This window comes from Tamandua tetradactyla, chromosome 12 (genome assembly GCF_023851605.1).
Source record: "Tamandua tetradactyla isolate mTamTet1 chromosome 12, mTamTet1.pri, whole genome shotgun sequence".
Lineage (NCBI taxonomy): Eukaryota > Metazoa > Chordata > Mammalia > Pilosa > Myrmecophagidae > Tamandua > Tamandua tetradactyla.
In genome coordinates, this window is record NC_135338.1 from 6,492,967 (window position 1) to 6,513,983 (window position 21,017).

Here is a 21,017-nt window from a genome sequence, read left to right on the forward strand (position 1 = left end):
CGTGGGTGAAATGTTATTTATATATTTTAAAATTGTTTCTATCTTAATATTGATCCATATAATGTTAAAAGTTACAAATTATTGGGACAATCCCATTTGCTTGTAAGTTACATTATTTCCTCTAAGGCTTCTCTAAAAGTACAGGTTGTCAGGTATAAGTAAAAACTTCATCTTCAACAAAAGGACTTAAAAGAGAATCAAGGCAAGTACAGAAATTATATCCTAGCTTTGACTTAACATAACCCTGGTAAATTTGTGAAAGTAAAACAAGACAAAACTTCTATGACCCCAATATAAAACAACTGTCAAATGTTTTTATTTCTGAAAGTAAATTCATCTAAAAATACTTACAAAAAATTAAAACTTAAAGTGCAAGCTCTTATAGAAATCACATTTACTCCCAAGTTTTAACTGTTATTTCTAAATTCCGAGAGACTTTGCTCTTTGTTTATCCTAGTTGTTCCCTAGAACTTTATCTGTGTGACACCCAATACTCAGAGCTGTCCAGCTCTGAAAGTCAGCATTATTCCATACAGTAACTTGTAAATGTTGCTGATCTAGTTGGGACAAAGATGAATATAATATTGTCTATTGTCTAAAACTTTAATTTCTGTTAAAATTAGCTAATTTAGAAAAGCAAATGGGCCCCCATTGCCTATTGCCTCTCACCTCCTTCACCTCTGTCTGTAAGAGTGTCCACATGTCCACTAACATGTATTCAGTAAATTTTCTGCCTGCTTCCTCTTCAAAAAATCAAATAATCCATTTTAAAGTCTCTTACTAAGTATTGGAATACCTAGTAAAGAAATAGAAACATTAGAAGGACTGAGAGGTGTTATCTGTCTGACATGTCATTCCACTCCTTCATTTAATAAAGACCTGCATTAGGTGCTGTGGGACTTGAAAAGCTCATCCAAGGTGGAAGTTCTTGCTCTCACAGAAGTTATAATCTGGCAAGAAGCGGAGACATTCACTGGGAAGCTCATTCAAGGCAGGATACAATAGGAGTCATTGGAGGGGAATACAGCAAATGCCTGCAGAAGACAGAGAGACACTTCAGGTGGGGAAAGATGAAACCTCAACACTGCATTTAATTAACAGATGATCCAGGAGCCCATTAAGCCAAGACAATGGAGCCTTAGGAAGGGAAGTGGGTAACATTCATGCCTCCAGATGACTCGTCCCTGTGCTCGAGTAACAAAATTCTGCCTCTCAAAATGTAACTTCTTTTTCACTAACAGGTGATTCAATCTATTCCTCAGTTCCTTCCTTTCCTTATCCTAATTATCTGACCCATTTGTCCCCAAATGCTGGTTCATGAGTAATAGTTATAACAATAGCTAACACTTATATGACATTCACTATGTACCAAGTACTGTTCTAAGTATCTATATAATATTAACTCAATCCTCTCAACAATCCTATGTGATAGGGATTATTATAACCCCATTTTATAGGAGAATTTAAAAAGTCAGGGAAGGTTAAGTAACTGTCCCAAGGTCACATTGCTGGTGAACAGTGCTGATTCTAGACAAATTTTCCCTACTGTATGGCAAAATGAAAAGATAAAGACAGTGTGGTGACTTTAGGATAAAGTAAAATATATACAATTTTAAAAACTGTCTTGTGTTCTGAGAGTATTTCCTTCCTATATGTGTTCGTTTGCTAGCTACCAGAACACAATATACCAGAACTAGAATGGCTTTTTAAAAAGGGTAATTTAATAAGTTACAAGTTTCCAATTCTAAGCCTGTGGAAATGTTCAAACTAAGGCATCCAGGGAAAGAGACCTTAATTCAAGGAAGGTCAATGCATCTGCAATACCACTGTTAACTGGGAAGGTACAAGAGAGTTCCTGGGCTCCGTTGCTTTCAGCCTCTGTTTCTGTGGAGGTTCCTCATTTTACTTCTCCAGGGCTGGCTTTCATCTCTTGGCTTCCCTTGGCTCTCTCCAGGTTCTGGTTTGCTTAACAACTCATGGCAACGTGTGCTGGGCTCCAAGCATCTCCGAACATCCACATCTCTCTTCTCCATGTGTCTATAGCTGTGTCAGCCCTGCTGTGAAGTTTCTGTCAGCTCTGAGGCTTCTGTCATTTCTCTAGGCACTGTCCTTTCTGAAGTTTCTCCACACTGTTTTCTCTTTTAAAGGATTCCATTAAACTAATTAAGACTCATCTGGAATGGGTGGAGCCACATTTCCATCGAATCAAAAGTTAATACCCACAATTGGGCATGTCACAGCTCCAAGGAGATAAGCCAATCAATAGATTACAAGCTATGTTATTGAATCAAGATTAAAAGAAAGGTTGCTCCCACAAGACTGGATCAGGATTAAAATACGGCTTTTCTAGGGTACATAATAATACTTTCAAACCAGTATACTATGTATTTGATGTTCAAAGCTTTTATGACATGGCAGTCAAAGAAAGTTACATGATCACCATTTTTTGAACAGGCCCATAAAACTCTACATCCAGGATCCACTGATCTCTCACTCCTACTTAGAAGAAAAGCCTGCTCCTTAGTTTGTCTTCCCACAATCTCAACGCCACCTAATCTCTGACTCCAAGTCCTTTTCCTCTTGCTCTTTTCCCCACTATCTCTTTACCCTGTGGAATGTCTGCTATACTATGACCATAATTCATGCTTCCCTCCCCACTCATCACCATGGCTGGAAGTTGACTCCATTCAAGCCATTTGCTTGGATGAGCACACTCCATCTTCCCACAGCACCTTCTCAAATCTCTGTTCTGCTGCCATCAATGGACAACTACTCTTCTTAGCCTTTACCACCCATCCTTCAGCACTCTCATTGTCCTCACTGCTTTACTTCCAGTAATCTCTCTCTCAGCTTCCTCAATGACTTTCCCACTTGTCTGCATTCTATCTTGCTGTAAGGGAAAGATACAGTTGTAGAGTCTGTTCATTCACCTGATGTTGCCATTGCATGCAACTGATATTGCTATTGTGTGACCTGGGTAAAAAACAGTTGAAATGTGCACTCTAGCTGGGAAGACTGGCTATCTTCCTGGAAGGAGGTGTGCTTTCATAAAGATATCTAGGCTCCAGGAAGTTCCCCCTCAGTCCCTAGCCAGTTCTCAGAGGACCCAACTAGGCCCCTTCACATAAGTTAATTGGAATTTGGCCACTGTTGCATGAGGAGATCATAAAAACTGCATGCAAGCAGTTAGAGAGAGAAAGGAGAATCTTATGTAGAAGAAGACAGACAGAGAAGAATCTTATGAGAGAGGGAGAGCACCTCATCACAATCTTATGCTCTGCTATGGGTTTTAACTAAGGAGACTATGAATGCTGCCTCCAAGATTGCTGTGGATTTTTACTGAGACTTGGAATGCTGTTTCTGAAACTCTCCAGCACTTCTCTTCAGGTGTTGGTGCCATCTTATCTCGTGATGTAACAGCGCCTTAGTTTTGAAAGTTCTTTTAATTATTTTCTTTTAATTACTTTCCTAATAAAATCTGTTTTTAAATTACTGAAGTCTGCACTGTCCATGAATCTGAACCTATAAATTAAGTGGCCACAAATGTCATGTTGCCTTTCGTTTGACACTTGCTCAACCCAAACCTATGCTACCATCATCAGCATCAAGCATGAGGATTTTTATAACATCCTGACCACCTATTAATCAATCTCCTCAATTCCATGGGCATTTGCTATGACTTCATATTGCCCTACCTTAGACAGGGCCACATTCATGCCCCAAGCTGAAGACAGGGTAAGGAGGCAGGGGAATCTATTGGATTTGATGATTAGCTTACCAAAGAGGACGTTTTAAAGAGCAGCTGCAGTAGAAATGCGGAGATAGAACCCAGGCTGCAGAGGTTTACACAATGAATGGATGGCAAGAAAGTGGAGCCTGCCAGAGCTCAAAAACTCCTCTTTTCAGAAGTCATTTATTCCTATGATACACCAATGTTTTTTAATCCCTATTCCCCTGACTATACTGACACTAACCGGTTTTCCTTCTACATCTCTGATAGCTTGTTTTCTGCTTTATTTTAATATACAAAACATTTCTTGAACTCTAATTTTGAATTGGGCAGCTTGCAAGGCACTGAGGACACCGAAAACATTGTCCTTTCCTTTCAGTTTTTCACGACCTTGGAGAAAAGACTGCTATAGATTCCACTCTTTATGCCTGAGTGGTCTGAATGAAATGGGAACAAAGAGGAACATCAAGTAACAGGAATGGAGGTCAAGGAAAGCTGACAAGAGGAAGTGACATTGATCTGTGTTTGGAAAATGAGAAGCAGTAGTTAAAGATAGTTCAGATAGTACAGCATGAGCAAGGGCAGAGAAACATATTGTACTGGGATATAGTAAGTAATTTAGTGTGGTTGAAACATATTAGTGAAGAAGTATTAAACTAAATATAAAAATACAATTGACAGGTGATTTTGGACCAAATTACGTATGGTCTTAAAAGCACATGCCAATACTTTGCACTTTACCTCATTGGTCAAAAATAATTACTCTAAGATATTGAGACCTTGACATAGTAGTAGCAAATTTTAGATTGATAATACTGGAAACAGTGTGGGAAAATGAATAGGAAAAAAAAAAAGCAGGCAGAAATACATCCCAGCTGGTGCAATATTCTAGGACACATAACCCTAGATGGGTGTCATATATTTTAGCTTCATTTCCTTCAAAGCCTGTAGTCTAAATGAGAACTGTCATAGTTCTGTGTCGATAGTTGCCCTATGGATAGTTGCCCCGTGGATATTTTATATCAATAAAAATTGATATAAATTACCTAGAAGTATAACCAATGGGACTTGATGACCAACTATTCATGGAAATTTAGGTAGAAGGACAAATAAACACTGATTTCAGTTTTCAACCAAGGAAAATCAATGAATAATCACATCAGTAGCCAAGAGAAGGGGTGCTTTATGGGCTTTCCTTCCATATTCTGCCCAAAAGGTTTCTTCTTCAGCCTCTTCTTTTACTTTTCTAAACTCTTTTTGCATGACATATTCATATCCTCCAACTGTTCAATTGCCATATGGATGATGCCCAAACTTCTCTTTGCAGCCAGTGTCTCTGATGGGGTCCAGATGTATTTTTTTCAATTTGCCTGCTGGAGATCTCTGGTTGATTTTCTCACTAGGAGCACAAAATAGCAGTCTAATGTGAAACTGTTCACTCCTTACTTCCCAACTAAACCAGCTTTTCCTCCAATCTTCCCTTTTCTGTGATTAATACCTTTTACTCAGTCATAAACTTATGAATGATCTAATCTCACAGTCAATTTGCTAAGCATACCACATTAACCTTTGTCATCATCTCTCACTCTTTTCTCTACTTCCCAGCCCTCTGGCAAGCTCTTGATTTGGTCTCTAACTTCATCTCACCTCCAGGACACCCAGCAACACACTTTTACCACAGTCATTTCTTAAAGCCAAATTTTCATTCTGCCATTTTACAATGCAACATTTTTCAATGGATTTCTGACAATGTTCCCAACTCTGTGATAGACATTTTCATATTTCACCATCTTACTCCCAAAGAAGAGTAAAGTGGCAGTTCACCAAAGCACCAGTTACAGGTCTCTTGGGAAAGACCAACTTTTCACCTAATTCTTTACTGTCTACAATAATGTTATGCCTAAGATTATAGGATAATACATTTTCATATCTTAGAAGAAACACAAACTCTTTTGTACATGACCTTCTAAAATGTCTGCTACTGAAATGCAATTTTTTATTTAAATGTTTTTGGGTTTTTTTTTTCACTTTAAAATGGTTCAACAGCAATATCCCACTGGTGTCTACTCATTAATTCCTATTCTGAGGTTATGTTTTTTCAATATGAGAGATAATAAAGGCAGCAGTAATTGGCAACATTGGGAAAACATTTGCAAACTAGAGGCAGCAGGTCAGGTTATTTTCTCTGACACAATAATACCAATAGCATAGTCTCAGTAGCAGTCTTCTGAGATCATAACTACAGGTTTACTTACTTTCACAAAAGCAGCACATTTCCCCTGCACTCCAGGCTCCAGTTTCACAGCACTCCACGGAGAGTGAGCAATAGGTCACCACTAGAAAGCAATTGGCTTTCAACCCAGGGAGCCCAAAGTACCACTTTGGAAAAGGTAACTTCTTGTTACATCCAAGTGTGCCTCTGAATCTAATGGTATTATTTCGTCTTGAGGGAATTCATCCAGTCTCTACTGAAAGCCACACAGACCCCAGGGATGAGAGGAAAGGAGATGCCTTTCCAGCTGCCTTACAAGTCCCATTCTTATTGGTTGCAGATTCTGGGGTGAGAGTTCTCCCCAGAGCTCAGAGATGATCAATTAATAGGAGCACCATGACCCAACTGCTACAATACAAAGATCAGCACAAATGGATTCAGTTGGGGTCCTGTCCAACAGGGAGATATTCAAGGAAGGCCTCAGGATAACAATATGACACGTGTGACTCAGTCTTCAGGGGCTGTGAGCCCAAGAGCAGAAGCAGCCGATTTCAATGTTTCCAGAAAATAAGAGGCAACTCTAATGAGGCACCAGACTAGTGTGCAAGCTCCACAGAGATTTCTGTTTCTGCTCTCCAGCCCCAGGCATGATTTAATAATAGGGAAGACAAGGAGGTTCCAATTAATTCACATTTTAGAGTCAATTCCAGTTTCATTTTTAAAGGGACTATTTTATTTACTACAAAAGTAGCACGTTCATTGTAGAAAGTACACGTAAATAAAAGTAATATTTTCACATGTATTCTTTGAGTAAGTATGCAGCATGTGTGTGTGTGTGTGCATGCATGTATACATATATACGTATATGTAAAAATGTATGTTTCCCTACATTCTTGCAAGTCCCATTCCCTACATTCTTTTCTTCTAAACCACCCTAAAATGGAATCATATTGTACTGTCTCGTAACTGACTTTTGTTACTTAATAGATTATTATGAACATTTTCCTTTGTCATTAAAAATAATGAGGCAGCCCTCTCTAGTTCATCACGAGTATTAAAAATAAAAAAAAATAAATAAGTAAAAAAAAAAAATGAGGCAGGTTAGATAGGAAAGGAGAAAGGCAAAAGTGATCCTAAGACCCATTTTAAGAAGTTCTTTTTGGCACGGACACACCTGGCCCTCACACACTTAGCCCTCACTCACATCAGTGCCCAAAAATAACCAATGAAAAGTGCAGCTTATCAAGCCTTTATTAGCATAACTAGAGGAGGAAGTATCCTTCCAAGTCCTTATAATGCAGGAGCCTGACCTCAGAGCACTTCTCCTCCTTTGGAGAATGCCCACACTCACCCTCTTCAAGTGTGTACTTTCACTATGTATTAAACTTTTGGGGCTGTACACACTGACTAGTCCTTGGCTTATTTAGCTGTACACACTAATTAGAACTCGAATTCTTTCCTGAGGCTGAGTCAAGAACCTTCATGGTGTCAGCCCCTGGTTGAGGTCCTCAACTTCTCCAAGAATTCCCAGGTTTGTCTGGCATCCAACTGAGAACTCCTGGGGCTCTCTGACATCGAATTTATTAATCTATTTGGCTGTATACAATGACTAGTACTTGAATTTTTAACTCCAACTGAATAAAGAACCCTCACTCAAAGGTGCCAGCCCTTGCTTGAGGTCTTGATTTCTCCAAGAACCCCTGGGGCTCTCCAGCATCAGTGCTACAATATTTCTTCAGTGTTGGCTTAGTATTCAAGGACACAACTGTATGCAGCAGGCCAAGGGCTCAAACCCAGTTAATCCAGGGAATTTAGACGTTATGTACAATTAATTCAATTCAGCCTTCCCCAATAATAACTTCTAAGAACTGAAAGAGTGGTCCACCCTACAACTAACTCCTGATCCCGTTACACAATCTAAATTTATTTAACAGATGTCAAAAGTAGGAGAAACTTGCATGATCCTTTACTTCTGGTGAATGAGGCCATTAATCTTGTCACTTGGAGCAAAGAATGAGAAAAACTAAAATCCTTTTTCCCAAATGATTTCCAGGATTTTAAAATACAGTCTTTTAGGATGATCTCCTCCACAACTTCACACTTGAGTGAAAGAGCCCCCTTTCACATCCAGCCCCAGCTCAGTGCAGGCAAGCAGAGCTTAGTGTCTGCAGGGCAGGTCATTTGCAAAGTATGGCTGGATTATTTGCAATACTATAGGGTTTCTGTCTAAGTATGGCCTTCCAACAATTTCAGAGAAGACTTACTTCTCTGAAGTAAAAGTCATGAACTCCAAATTTCTGAAAACATAACCCTCAATATTTTTCTTTGAATTAGTTTTGTCTTCTACTGAAAGATCCAGCAAAATTAGGAAATAGACAATCAAATCAGGTAGCAGACCTTAATCTGTAAATAATTTCTCTGGTTTTATGGCCATCAAGAAAACAGTGGGAAATAGCTGGTTTAAGATGAACGTGGCACCCTATTAACATTCAGAGAGAAATGATTTCTCTTATCACCTTTCCTAGAATGCCGTTGCTGTGGCAACTGGTTCTTGCATTCATCTCATATCCAATTGCTGAGATGACAAGAAGCTGGGCAGACTGAGAGAAGATCATTCACACTTAATCTCTTACAAGTGACAGCCAACAAAGTCTGAAAAAGAGTTCTATAAAAACACCTATATAATCTCAGCACTTTTCATTGTGGTGAAATACTGCCCCAGCAGACTTTCCCAACTTAGTTCTTTAAGCAAACCTAAAGAATTCTTTAACTCAATTGCACTAGTTCACATTTAACTTCATGAACCAGGATGTGCCTTAGGGACAACATTTTCAATGTACTTTCTGCTGGATATTGGTATGTAAAATACACACGCAAGACATACATTCCTTGGAATACAAAAATGCTTTGAACATTCTACTCCTAGGTATATACTCAAAAGTGTTGAAAAAGGCACTCAAATGATATAAAAATTACTATAAATGACTGCTCACAGCAGCAATATTCATAATAGACAAAAGGTGGAAACAGCCCAAATGGATAGATATAAAAATTGTGGCATATACATACAATGAAATATTATTCAGCAATAAAAAGGACTAAAGTATTGATTCATGCTGCAACATGGATGAGCCTCAAAGAATTATGCTACTTGAAAGAAGCCAGACACAAAAAGTCACAAATTGTATGATTCTATTATATGAAATTTCTGGAACAGGTAACTAGAGAGACAGAATATTATAGGTGGTTGCCAAGGGTCGGGGAGGGAAAGGAATGGGGAGCGGCTGCTTAATGAGTATGGGATTTTGCAACTAGAAAGAGAAAATGTTTGTGCAACATTGGGAATGTGCTAAATGACACTGGATTGTACACTTCAAAATGGTTCATTTTACATTCTAGGAATTTTACCTGAACAACAAAAAATAGCTTTGAACAACAATCGGGCTTATGAGAAGAGGACCACAGCTCTCTTTTCACACTGTGGCAGTCTTCAGTTTGAGACTGAAATGCTGACCATGAGAATGTTTTCTTACATTCTGCCACCGTTCTGCCTGACCTCTCAGTGAGCCCCGGATTCCTGTTTACATCACAAAGGAGGAGCCTGTACACATGCGGTGTCTGGCTTACTAAAGAATCATCAACAGATTGCATTTCTCTATTTGTCTGAACATATAAATGCTTCTCAGGTAGAAACAAAGTCATGCAGCTAAAATCAGTGGGTCCCATTTCCTGAAGGAAATCCAAAGGAACTGGCATACGTTGGGTGAACACCTGAGTTGATTTTGGAGCACCTCAACATCACGATGTCTTTCATTACACTTATTGCAAAAAGAGAGGGCCTCCATTTGCCATCCTGTTTAAATAATAAATGTGTATCTTTTAAAAGTTTCATGTGAGCTGGAAACCAAATGTTCTTCAGAGAACATTCTCATTCGTCAGCAAGCAGTTTGCTTTCATGATGCATGCTGTGGTAGGTTTATGGAGAAGAATGAAAAGGGCATATATTTTCAATAAGGTCCTCAAGTGCTCGCCCATAGCTCAAGTCTTCATTCCTAATGGTCATGCCCATATCCTCCTCACTTGAACACTGCATGATAAAGCGAAACAAGTTTTCCGATATTTTTCAACAATATCCTTTGTCAATTCTGTGCTGAAAATACAAAACGTGCTCTCACTGTTGCCTATGTGTAAGAAAAACTCATTAGCTACTTTGAAAACTTAGTGGGCAGAAGAGAGGGCAAAGTAGCAGCTGGAATAGGTGCTTTGGGGTTAACAGCTGCCAGCTGGGGAGTCTCTTACAATGTGACATGTTGCTTTATTGAGGCAGAGCTCTCACAGGAGACATCATGACCCCCAAAAAGAACATTTATAATACAATAATTATAACTATAGCTTATTTTTGTTGAGCACCTACTGAATGCCATTTAAATATAATTTTCAAGGATTGTCCCATTTGTACCCCCCCCAGACACTCAGCCAGATAAGTTCTGTGGTTTAGAGATGTTCGGTAAACTGTCTCAAAATCATATGACTTAAGAGGCAGAAAAAGCCCAATCTTTCAGAGGCCAAAGCTAATACCACCCTTACCTGCTCCTGATGCATTTGTTATTTTTCAAAAACTCTTCAGCATGACGGTAAATTCACCACCACTTCCCCTGAGAAATCTATGCTGATTGGAAAAAAAAGAACTTTTGATTCCAGATTGAGGAGATCTTCACTTTTAAACAAGAGGTGTACTCTTGGCATTCAACCATCTCGGAGTCTATACAACATCCTCATCCTATACACTTCTTTCACCTGAGTTCCTGAGCTTGTCCTCCTCTCCTGACTTGCAGCTCACTGGTGCTTGTATCCCTTTACTGACTTCCACAACACAGATTTTAGAACCCGTTTGGTGACTGGTGGCACTGAAGAACCAAAGACGTTATTCAATTTGGTAAACCTATATGGAGCAGTTGGGCCATTTTTGAAAAATAATGATCTTTTTTTCAAGGTTAAATAAAACTAAAATATTCAGAATTTCCCCTACTTAATTAAAAAATCAAGCAAACAGCCTGATGCAGACATGTCTGGCAAGGTGCCAACCCTCGGCAGGCAAGGCTTTGAGTAATTTCTCCAAGGCTTGCAACACTTCACTTCATATCCTAGAGAGCAGAACAAGTGCCTGCTCACTGTCCCATGAAGGCCTTCCCGCCCAGGACTGTGGCTTTCTCTCCCTGCTAGTGACAGACACTGTAATATGTCCAGGCAAGAGCCCGAGCAAGCAGTACCAATGCGATTGATCACACAGCAAACTGGGCAGAACATTTTGACATCTACTTTGCATACTTTTTGTTTTGAAATGTATAGCACTATAACAAAATTTATACCTGCCTATTGTAGAAAATTGGAAAGTACAGATAAACTAAAATAAAATGTTTAACATTTATGTTTCTACCTCACAGAGAGCATTTCAGTGTATACCCTTCCCAATTTTTTCTGCTCTTCTTTTTTTTAAGAAAACTACGTTATACTCCACATACTGTTTTTATAAATAAATTGTGAATACCTTTTCATATCAATAATATTCACCTATGAGGTTATTTTAGTAGTAGTATGGTCTTCATATATGATTAAACCATAATTTATTTAGGCAAATAATCTCTGTTGAACCTTTAACTACTTATATAAATAATACTTCCTTGGCCATCCTTGAATACAAAACTTTGCATAGCTGTTATTTGCTTAAGATAAATTCTTAGTGGAGTTGTCAGATCAAAGGGTATACAAAATTTCAGTGCTTTTGATACATATTATCAAAATGTTATCCAGAATATTTAGATTAATCTACACTCTCACCAGCAGTTATTCATAGCGTGCTTTAAAAACTTAAATGCATGGATATATCCCAGAGTTAAATATAAATGCTCCTTGGGAGTCTGCATCATTTCTTTGCTCTATTAGCATCAGTAACTACAGCTAGAGACCCAAGGAAAATGAGTTCTTGTGACTACTAAATCAATGAAACATTCTACCGTTTTTAAAAGGGGTTGGAAGTAGGGGTAGGGGTGAGAGGGTGGTTCCGTGGTAGAATTCTTGCCTGCCATGTGGGAGACCCGGGTTCGATTCCTGGACCATGCTCTTCCCAAAAACAGAGTGAAACAAACAAAAAGAAACCAACAAAAAAAGAAACAAGCAAAGAAAAACATTCTACAAATAATGCTGCAATAATGGGATACTCACATGGAAAAAGAATGAAATGTGACCCCGCCATACAGCATACCAAAAAAAAAAAAAGGGGGAGAGGGGTTGAAAATGGGACCACGTAGCCATTGTCTAGCAGAACTTGCTCACCAGGGCTGCCCTGCCCTGGCACAGTCAGGGAGAAAGACTCCAAACAGGACCAGTCTGGATCTGGTAACTCCTGTAGACAGAGAATTCTTGTGGTTCAATGTAAGTTCGAGCCAAGGATACCTCTGTACCCTTTGTGAGCCCAGTTTATATCTGAGGCAGCCCAGTTCTTGTGAAAATTTCAGAGGCTATTTCAGGCCCTTGGGAGAACATGGCTTCCTCAGCCCTCAGCAGTACCCCCAGCAGGAGTAAACTAGCTTAAGCTAGAGTCCCCAGACTCCTGCAAAGTCAGTGACCCCTCCCGTTTCCCTGCCAAAGACTTTCCTTGTCAGAGGACATCACTGGCTCTGGCCCCCACTGGCTTCACATTGGATGGAGTAGCCCCTCCAGGGTGATAGCTGAAGCAGAGTTAACAGATGAAAAGAGACCACATTTGTCCAAGCATACCCTCTTCAATAGTTCAATTTCAAACTCCTTTTTATTTTTTTGCATGGGCAGGCACCAAGAATCGAACCCGAATCTCTGGCATCAAACTCCATTCTGAGTATAAAGTCTTACCTAATAGTTGCAAAATGAATTGCAAATTCTATCACTTGCTCTCATTCTTTCATTCACCAAATATTTTGTGGAATAGAGCGCATGGTTAAATTTGGGCCCTGGAGTCAGACTGCCTGGATTCAAATCCTGGCTTCAGCCTTATTGTGTGACATTGGGCAAGTCGCTTTGCCTCCTGTGCTTTGGCTTCCTCATGTGCAAAATGGGAATGATACATTAAAGGATTTCCATGAAGACTGAATGATATATTTATTTAATTTACTTACTTAGAACTCATATACTTCAAAAGATGTTTGGAATCTAAAGGCTCAGTACATATTAGCTATTATCATTAGTCCTTTGTGCTCAGGCACTGACTGGAAGACATGAAGACACAAATTTTCTGACTTCTAAAGGCTTCCTATTTAATAGAGAAGATGGGTTTGTAAACAACTAGGGCAGTATGCTACGTGTAATACTATAGACATAAAGAAGGCACAATAGGATCATGAAGGAAGTAATTAACTCTACCTGAAGGTGCTGGAGAAAGGTTAAATATTCTCTGGGAGAGTCTTGCAGGGTAAATTGACATTTGTGAAGAAGACCTTCTGAGGCAACACAACAGCACATAAGAAGCCATGGAGATGAGCAAGGCAGGAGACAACACAACAAATTCAGTTGGGCATAAAACTTAGGTTGTTAATGGGGGTAAAAGGAGAAGAGGCAGTTTGATAGTGGGAAATGCCAGCAGTGATCAAGTCATAAATTCCCTCAATTTTATGCTCAGCAATTTGAACTTTATCCTGAAAAGTCCCCTTTCCTCTCAACTAAGCCTCTCAACTTCTAGGCTTAGAAGCATAGTTTGCTCAACAACAAGTTTGAAAACTTTCACCATTACTTTTCTATTAAAATAAATTTAGATATATTGTGGAGTGGACTGCAAAATTTGCATGACATTTTAAGGAATATCAGTTAAATTTAGAATCTGTAGTGGAATGCTTGGGTATAAACCCTTAGAACCCCCAAGCACAGGCATTTTTCTCTACCATTGGGGGATTATCAGAGTTAAATAGGCAAGGTGGTTTGTCTGGAAAAAAAGCAGAAGAAATGTCCATGTTATGTCTCATTCAAAAGTAGCATTGCATAACTATTAGGGATCACAAAAGGATTCGAAGGATGGGTATGTTATAATTGAATTTATATTGAAAAGGATCACTATGGCTTCAATGTGGTTCTAATAATGATGATAATACTACCAGAGGTGGGAAGGCCAGTGAGGAACCCAAGAGAGTTCATCTCGCCCTTTTGTCATTCCCGAACACCCAGGGCTTCTCTTTTATAATTTGGCTCTTTATTCAATGTCTGTCTTCTCCACTAAATTATGAACTCCATAAAAGAATAAACCATACATATTAGTCACTGCTATATCTCCAATGCCAAATCCTATACCTGGTATACAATTACTCAATAAATGATTGTTAAATGAATGTACAAACAAAAAGAACCAAACAGAATTGCTACAAAATTATTTTAGGGAGCCTAAAAAGACATATATTTAGCTGCTTTGATTATTTGAAGTTCTGCTTTATTACTGGAATCTAAATTAATAAAATTATAACATTTGAGTTCATTCTAATTTTATTAATCCTGTTTATTGGTTATCACTCTTTTTACAGACAAGGCGCTGAGAAGTTCACAGAAAAGTTAAGTACCTTGCCAGAGGCATACAATTAGTAAGGAAGGAAAAGCTTGAACCTGGGTCTGGCTAACCTGCACGCGTGCATACAATGCTATCCTTAGGACTAGCAAGAGAAAGTTTGTGGAAGTCATGACATTTCATTTCATTCCCAAACTGAAGCTAAATGTTTACAGGCTGGAGATAGGAGATAGAACATTCCAATTCCAGAGGGAAAGCACAGCAGAATCCAGTGTCCAAAGAATTCCGAGCACCCTGGAAGGAGAACAAGTGCTCCAACATAGCTTGTATATCCAGAGTCTGAAGAGAAATGAAGGAGTTAAAAAGTAGAAAATCTGATTAGAAAAGTGGATTGGAGCTAGAACTTATCAGGCCTATTAAGTTCCACGGCAGATTTCCAAGCAGGGAGATGGCATAACATGAACTGGATGACATTTAGACTGTTTGAGGCTTAAGTTTTTAGGGTAAACTTGGAAAAGACAACTTCTTGGCTTATCAGTTTCCATACCTATAAAAGAAAAGCATACATAATTCAGTTCCACTCCTAGCTAATTATTACAAGTTTACTGAAAATGAACCACGACCCTGTGCAATAGTACTTGCTCTTAGGGCAGGCTCTCCTATCTCGGCTTTAAAGTCATCAGAGGCTTTAAAAATAAAATTACTGTACTTTGCTGGGTTTCTCTGCTTTTGGCTAGTGTGACCCCTCTATTTACATAAGGCAGAGTCTTCTGCTAGTTCATGAAACTACACACTGGATGGATTTATCATTTGCCTCCTTATTATTTCCATGTCTTTATTAGTAGACATGGAAAAGATGCATCTGGCCTTCTTGGTTCCTAGTTGTCTTTAGACAGATTCTTCCCTCAGCATTCATGGTCTGTGGTAGATAGTAGTGAGAAGGTTTGAAGCAGGCTTCTAGGTTTTATAGAATTGAGTGAAACGAAGTGAGGGGTGGGGATATGTTTACCTCCTTTCATTTTGCTCCTCTCGCCTTTTTCCTTGAAGTTAGACACTCCTCATGCAAGCCAGAAATTGCAAACATTTGGGTGAGGTCTGGAATCCAGAACCCCCATGCAGGCCTCCACCACTACACCTGCAGCCCCAAGGATTCCCACATTTGCATTCCTAAGAACAAGCACATAAGATATCCTAAACATCAAATATGAGCTATGGAAACAATATGGAAAACACTCCTTGTGTATTCTAAAACGTGCTAATTGAAACCAGACGTTGGACCCTCCTTTCTTCTTAATCCAGGTGAGAGTTTCTTACCCTTTGAAAAGAATGAATGTGATGAAAGTATTTTTCTTGGACTTGAAAAATATTGCTCAGAATCAGCTCCATCTTATCTGTTTGATATCTGTCCCACATCCATTTATTTTTATCCTCTTTCACGCGTCCCTTTCACGCGTCCCCCACATAGCCTCCCTACCCTGCTTCTACTCCCAGCTATATGACCTACAGGAACAAATAGGGGTTGTTATTTCCTCAGCAGATTGGAGCTTTTGATAATGTTAGGCCATTTAGATTGGAGCTGTGGCCTGACTTTGTCAAAAGCCATATGGTGCTGAGACAAAGCTGGGAGAAAGAGAGCCCAGCCAAGACTTGCAAGATCTGTGACTAACCAAAGCTGTGAGTTTAATGAGGGAAAAGGAGATTAAGGGAGTGCTGGGTTTTCTGGCAAAAGGCCTAGTTGAACTCAGGAATACCCAGAGGCAAAAGCAACTCAGCCTATAATAAACTGATAAAACAGCCTATTGATTCTGCTTTGTTGTCAACACAATAGCCCCGGATACTTCTCAACTTTAGGAAATAAGTGCTCACAAGCTTTCCGATTTTACACTCAGTCATATGCCCAGTTTTCTGGAATCTGATAGGATGAATTGCTCTCAGTGTATCTCTTTCACAGTGATGTATTACACTTATAGCAATATTCCCTTCCTTTTGTCAAAGAATTTTACACGCCCTTCCGAGGGGAGATGCAAGTGTTTCACTGGATTAATACAAAATGGCATTAGGCATAAAAAAGAGCTATATAACTTTCACTGGAAATAAGCATAAAAGAAAAATATTCAGTGATATTTCCCCTGAAAATTTTCCCATGAATATAAAAGGAAAATGTTATCATCCACAAGTCATGTACTCTCCTTGGTCATAAGTGGTAGTAATACAGAATTAAAATACGTTTATTCAAATAATTTTTATTCAACTATATTTTATATGGACTTAGTCTTATGCTGTAATTTCAAAATAGTCTGTTTCTAACGTCAAAAGAGTACTTTAGTGATTCTAAAAAACAGAGAAAACAAGAAAAACAAGTTCTAAATAATAAATAAGTTTATTGTATTCATCTCAAGGATAGCTAATAGGGCCCTAAATAGTTTTGAGTGGCCCTAAATAGACCACTGCATTGGAAAGAGTTAGAAAGGGCTATTTGTATGTGGGTAGATTTGACATATGGAGTATTCTATGAAACCCTTAGAGAGTTGAAAATAATTTACAGTAGATCAGAGTAAGCTGATAAAGGACTCAATGCAGTGGTTAATGCCAACCAACTTAGAGGCAGAAGGAGACAGCACTATTACAATTATGCTCTGATCAAAAGCTGAAAATGCCCTTATAGGAAAGTAGGAACTTCAAGGGCAACAGGAGAAAACAGAGGACAGTGAAGTTTAGACGGCTTAGATGTGGCTTTTCCCCTGACACCTTCAGAGACACGGAAAGCATCAATAGTCAGGAGCAGATGGGAAAAGATGGGAAAGGAGAGAGGCTAGATAAAGCTGAGGACTGAGGTAGGATGAAGAAAGGAAGGAGCAAAAAAAGGTGGGATGGCACAGGAGGAGAAGCTAAGCAGATAATACTAGTCTGTCTATTTTGTCTTCCGTTAAAGCTTTGGCGGAAGATAAAAGCTAAACCACATCAATGAAAGGATACCAGGAATGCCTTTCAAGAGAAGAGTTGTGGTGAGGACTCATTCTACCTAGATGAGACCAGCTCCCCAGAAAGGGATAGGGTGGTGGGAATTCTGATTATTAGTGGAATCAGGATGAACTCAAGGGGTATCAGCTTTAATCATTTAAATTCCAGGTAATAAAGTATTTTCAAATCATCAATATTTACTAGAGTTTTTTTTTTTTTTGAAGTCTATTTTTGAGAAAAAAGCTTGTTCCTACAAAAAAATAATTGTGCAGCAATTCTGTTTAGCAAATCCAGGCTAAAATTTTTGTACTTTAAAAATGACAGTGAAAACAATTTGTGCCCAGATTAAGAGGATACTGAGAAGCTTTAATAGCTGCAAGGAAAGTAATAACTCATTTGAAATACATCCCTGGAGAAAGCACATGAGAAATAGAATTATAGCAAGAGGGGATATGGTCAAATCCCCCTGAGGAGATTTTCAATTCAAGACAGGGAAAGGTATATGATGAGAAAGCCAAAGACATGACAGGATGATAGAGACAGATGAATGGATGGATGGATAGCAATCAATTGATTGATAAATAAATCCAAAAATAGGGTAATAGGCACAAAAATATATTTAGGCATTTCATTACATTAGGAATAATGGTGCTTCATTTTAAAATAGAATTTTATATAATCTTTGTAATAAAAAACACTAAAATACTCATGCCAACTGTCCAATTCACATCAAAACAAGAAGAGACCTACACAGCTGGACTAGTAACGTGAATGAACAACGGAGCCAGTAACATCTGCCAGGGTAAATGGAGAGAAAGCTCCAGAGGCTGTAAAAGGAGAAGGCAGAGGAGATGAGGCTTCCGGAAGGAAATGAGAAAACTAAAGGAGATGAATTTAGTATTTATGAGTGAGAGTAAAGGAGGTCAGGGAATGAAACAGATGGAATAATAAGAAACTAATAATAAATGCAAGAAAAGAAACAAGCAGGAATCACATAGCTCAGGAAACAAAAAGGAGACACATGAATAAATATTTTTAAAGTGAGGATTTTTTTTAATTTGAAGCCCATGATGAGGTAGGAGCTCACCATTCATGCCGCCCATGGGCCAGAGAAGGCAGCTGCCTGTCAGCCTACAATGCAGCCTTTGCCAGCACTGATCCACCCACCTTCTGGTCCTGGCCTCCAATCTCTCAGACTCAAAAGATGGATTTTGTCAGCACTGGTACTGGGTCCAAAGCCCAGCCTCACAAAGATAAATAAACCAGAATGTCAAGCTATATGTGCACAAATGCACTCTTCCCTGCAGGCAGTCTTCAGAGGAAAACTCTGAAGACTTCGCCACAAGAGAAATCCTCAGGCATAGGGGTTAATGCCCTACACTACAGAGCACATGCTTTTGTCATTTGTTACCTTCGTGGCTTTGGGCAAGTTTTTAAATCTCTCTCTGTTCCTCAATTTTCTCATCTATAAAATGGGGGTATTCCAGTCATCTATTGCTATATAACAAACTACTCCAGAATTTATTGGCTTAAAACCACAATCATTTATTTTGCTCACAAATCTGCCAATTGAGCAGGATTTGGCAGGGGCAATTCTTATGTACCCCATGCAGCACTAGCCTGAGTGGCTCAATAGGGAATGCAGGATCCATTTACAATGGTAAGCTGGTACTGACTATTGTCAGGTTGCTTGCCTAGGGATGTGGTTCAAGGATTAAGTTCTTCAATGAGGAACTTTCCAGAGACTTCTTGGGTCTCTTTAACTCATGGCAGCTAGGTTCCAAGAAAAAAAACATCTCAAAAAACAGAAAGTGAAAGCTGCCAGTTTCTTAAGGATGAGCCCAGAGATTGCCACATGTATTCTATTCATTGAGCAGCTACAGGACACAGATTCAAGGTGAAAGGACCTAGGACCATACATACTTCTTAATGGGGAAAGTATCAAAGAATTTGGAGGTATGTTTTAAAATTTCAAGAATCTGCTCTCTGGCCACAAATTATTTCCATTTCTCCCATAGGCAAAACACATTCACCCCATCCACCCCTGCCACACCCTCCAAAGTTTAATCCCATTATGGCATCAAGCTTCTTTTCATTTCAGCTAAGCTGGCAATGATTCCGCCAGAACTGTTCTCTTAAAAACTTTGTGGGTGTTGTATAAATGTTATTGGCATTCATTTCATTAGACAAAAGGCGCAACTGCAAATCTCTTTAAGATAGTTTCTCCTCTACTTGCACTCCTTAGGAGGCTGCAGACACAAACACCCTTAAAATAATTAAGATACTTAGAAGCTTTTGTGTTTAGTGGAGAACATCTAAGAGACATCCTTAGAGGACTTTTTTGTTCTCTCTGAAAAGTTCTAAGAAGGCTGCTTTAGATCTTTCTGAAGTCTTAGCAAACAATCTGAGAGTCCCATCCTAGATTTTATGTCTGCCCTTTCTTAATTTGAGACTTGTCTGCAATTTGGAGAAGCTAAGAATGAGATTTGGCTTCATTATCAAATCCTATAAATTCTGGCTTCTCTATATCAAATAATTTGCTCTTTAGCTCTTTTCACTCCTCTCATTTTTTGTCATAGGCAGTGAGAAGAAACCAGGTTGCATTTCCTTCTGAAAATTTCCTTAGCTAGAACATTTGTTAAATGCATTTTTTTCCACATTACTTCAGGCAACAGTGCTACCAAACTTCCTGCTGCTACATAACAAGTATCCTCTTTCCTTCAACTCCCAGTAACATTTTCCTTAATTTCCTTTATGCCCTCATCAATGGCTTCCTTAAGGCTATTAGGCTTCTGTTAACACTCTCCTCAAGGCCTACCACCTTCTACTCCCCCACTCAGTCTTCAACCAATTCCACATATTTTAAGTTTCTGTTATGGTGGCATCCTACCTCCAGATACCAAAATCTTCTTGATTTTTATGAATCAATTTATAAAAATTTACTATATTAATAATTATCTCCACATAGAGTTGCTATGAGGATCAATTTAGTTAATGCTTATAATGTGCTTATGGACCACAGTAAGGATTTAATAAGGGTCTTGTTTGAACTGAGCTATGTTGTTTAGGAATAGTCAATACTGCTATAGAAAACAAGATACTTGAAGGTCAAGATGTATTAAGTATATCTATAAGTAACTTAGTGACATGGAATCCATATTTAGACATGGAAAATATAAGAAGAGCACATTGACTGTGAACATAGATTAAAATGGTACGGAAGGAGCAAGAAACACCAATATTCATGATATAGTAAAATATGACATGTATAAGACTCTCAGTATTCACAAGGGATAATTTGACTATTCCTTGGTAACACCATTCTGGACCCACATGTCCTCTCCCCATAGCTGTTCAGCTGGCTAACTGACATGTGAGAGCAGTATCTCTCCCATTGAGCAAGTATTTATCATTGACCCCAGACACTTTCTATCTGATTGGATTTCCTTACTCAAACCTTGACTCTGGTCTTCACAACCACATCAACAGCAGGGAAGACTAATGTAGTGAAGAAGTGGACAGTCATGTGACCATTGTGCAACTCAGGGCTCTGGTTGTATGGTCTACCTACCACCCTTGCAACCACTCTGATT

General features: G+C 38.9%; 1 protein-coding gene across 6 annotated transcripts in view; it reads right to left on the reverse strand.

Moving 5' to 3' along the window:
* Positions 1–377: 377 nt before the first annotated feature.
* DACT1 (dishevelled binding antagonist of beta catenin 1) overlaps positions 378–21,017 on the reverse strand; it is a 337,604-nt gene continuing 316,964 nt past the window's right edge. For 2 of the 6 annotated variants that reach the window (XR_013160189.1, XR_013160187.1), the window contains 2 exons: positions 4,889–5,129; positions 811–1,034 (listed from right to left, as the gene is read on the reverse strand). The gene's annotated coding sequence lies outside the window, so the exon portion shown is untranslated. The other 4 variants (XR_013160190.1, XR_013160188.1, XR_013160191.1 and 1 more) reach the window with 3 other exon arrangements.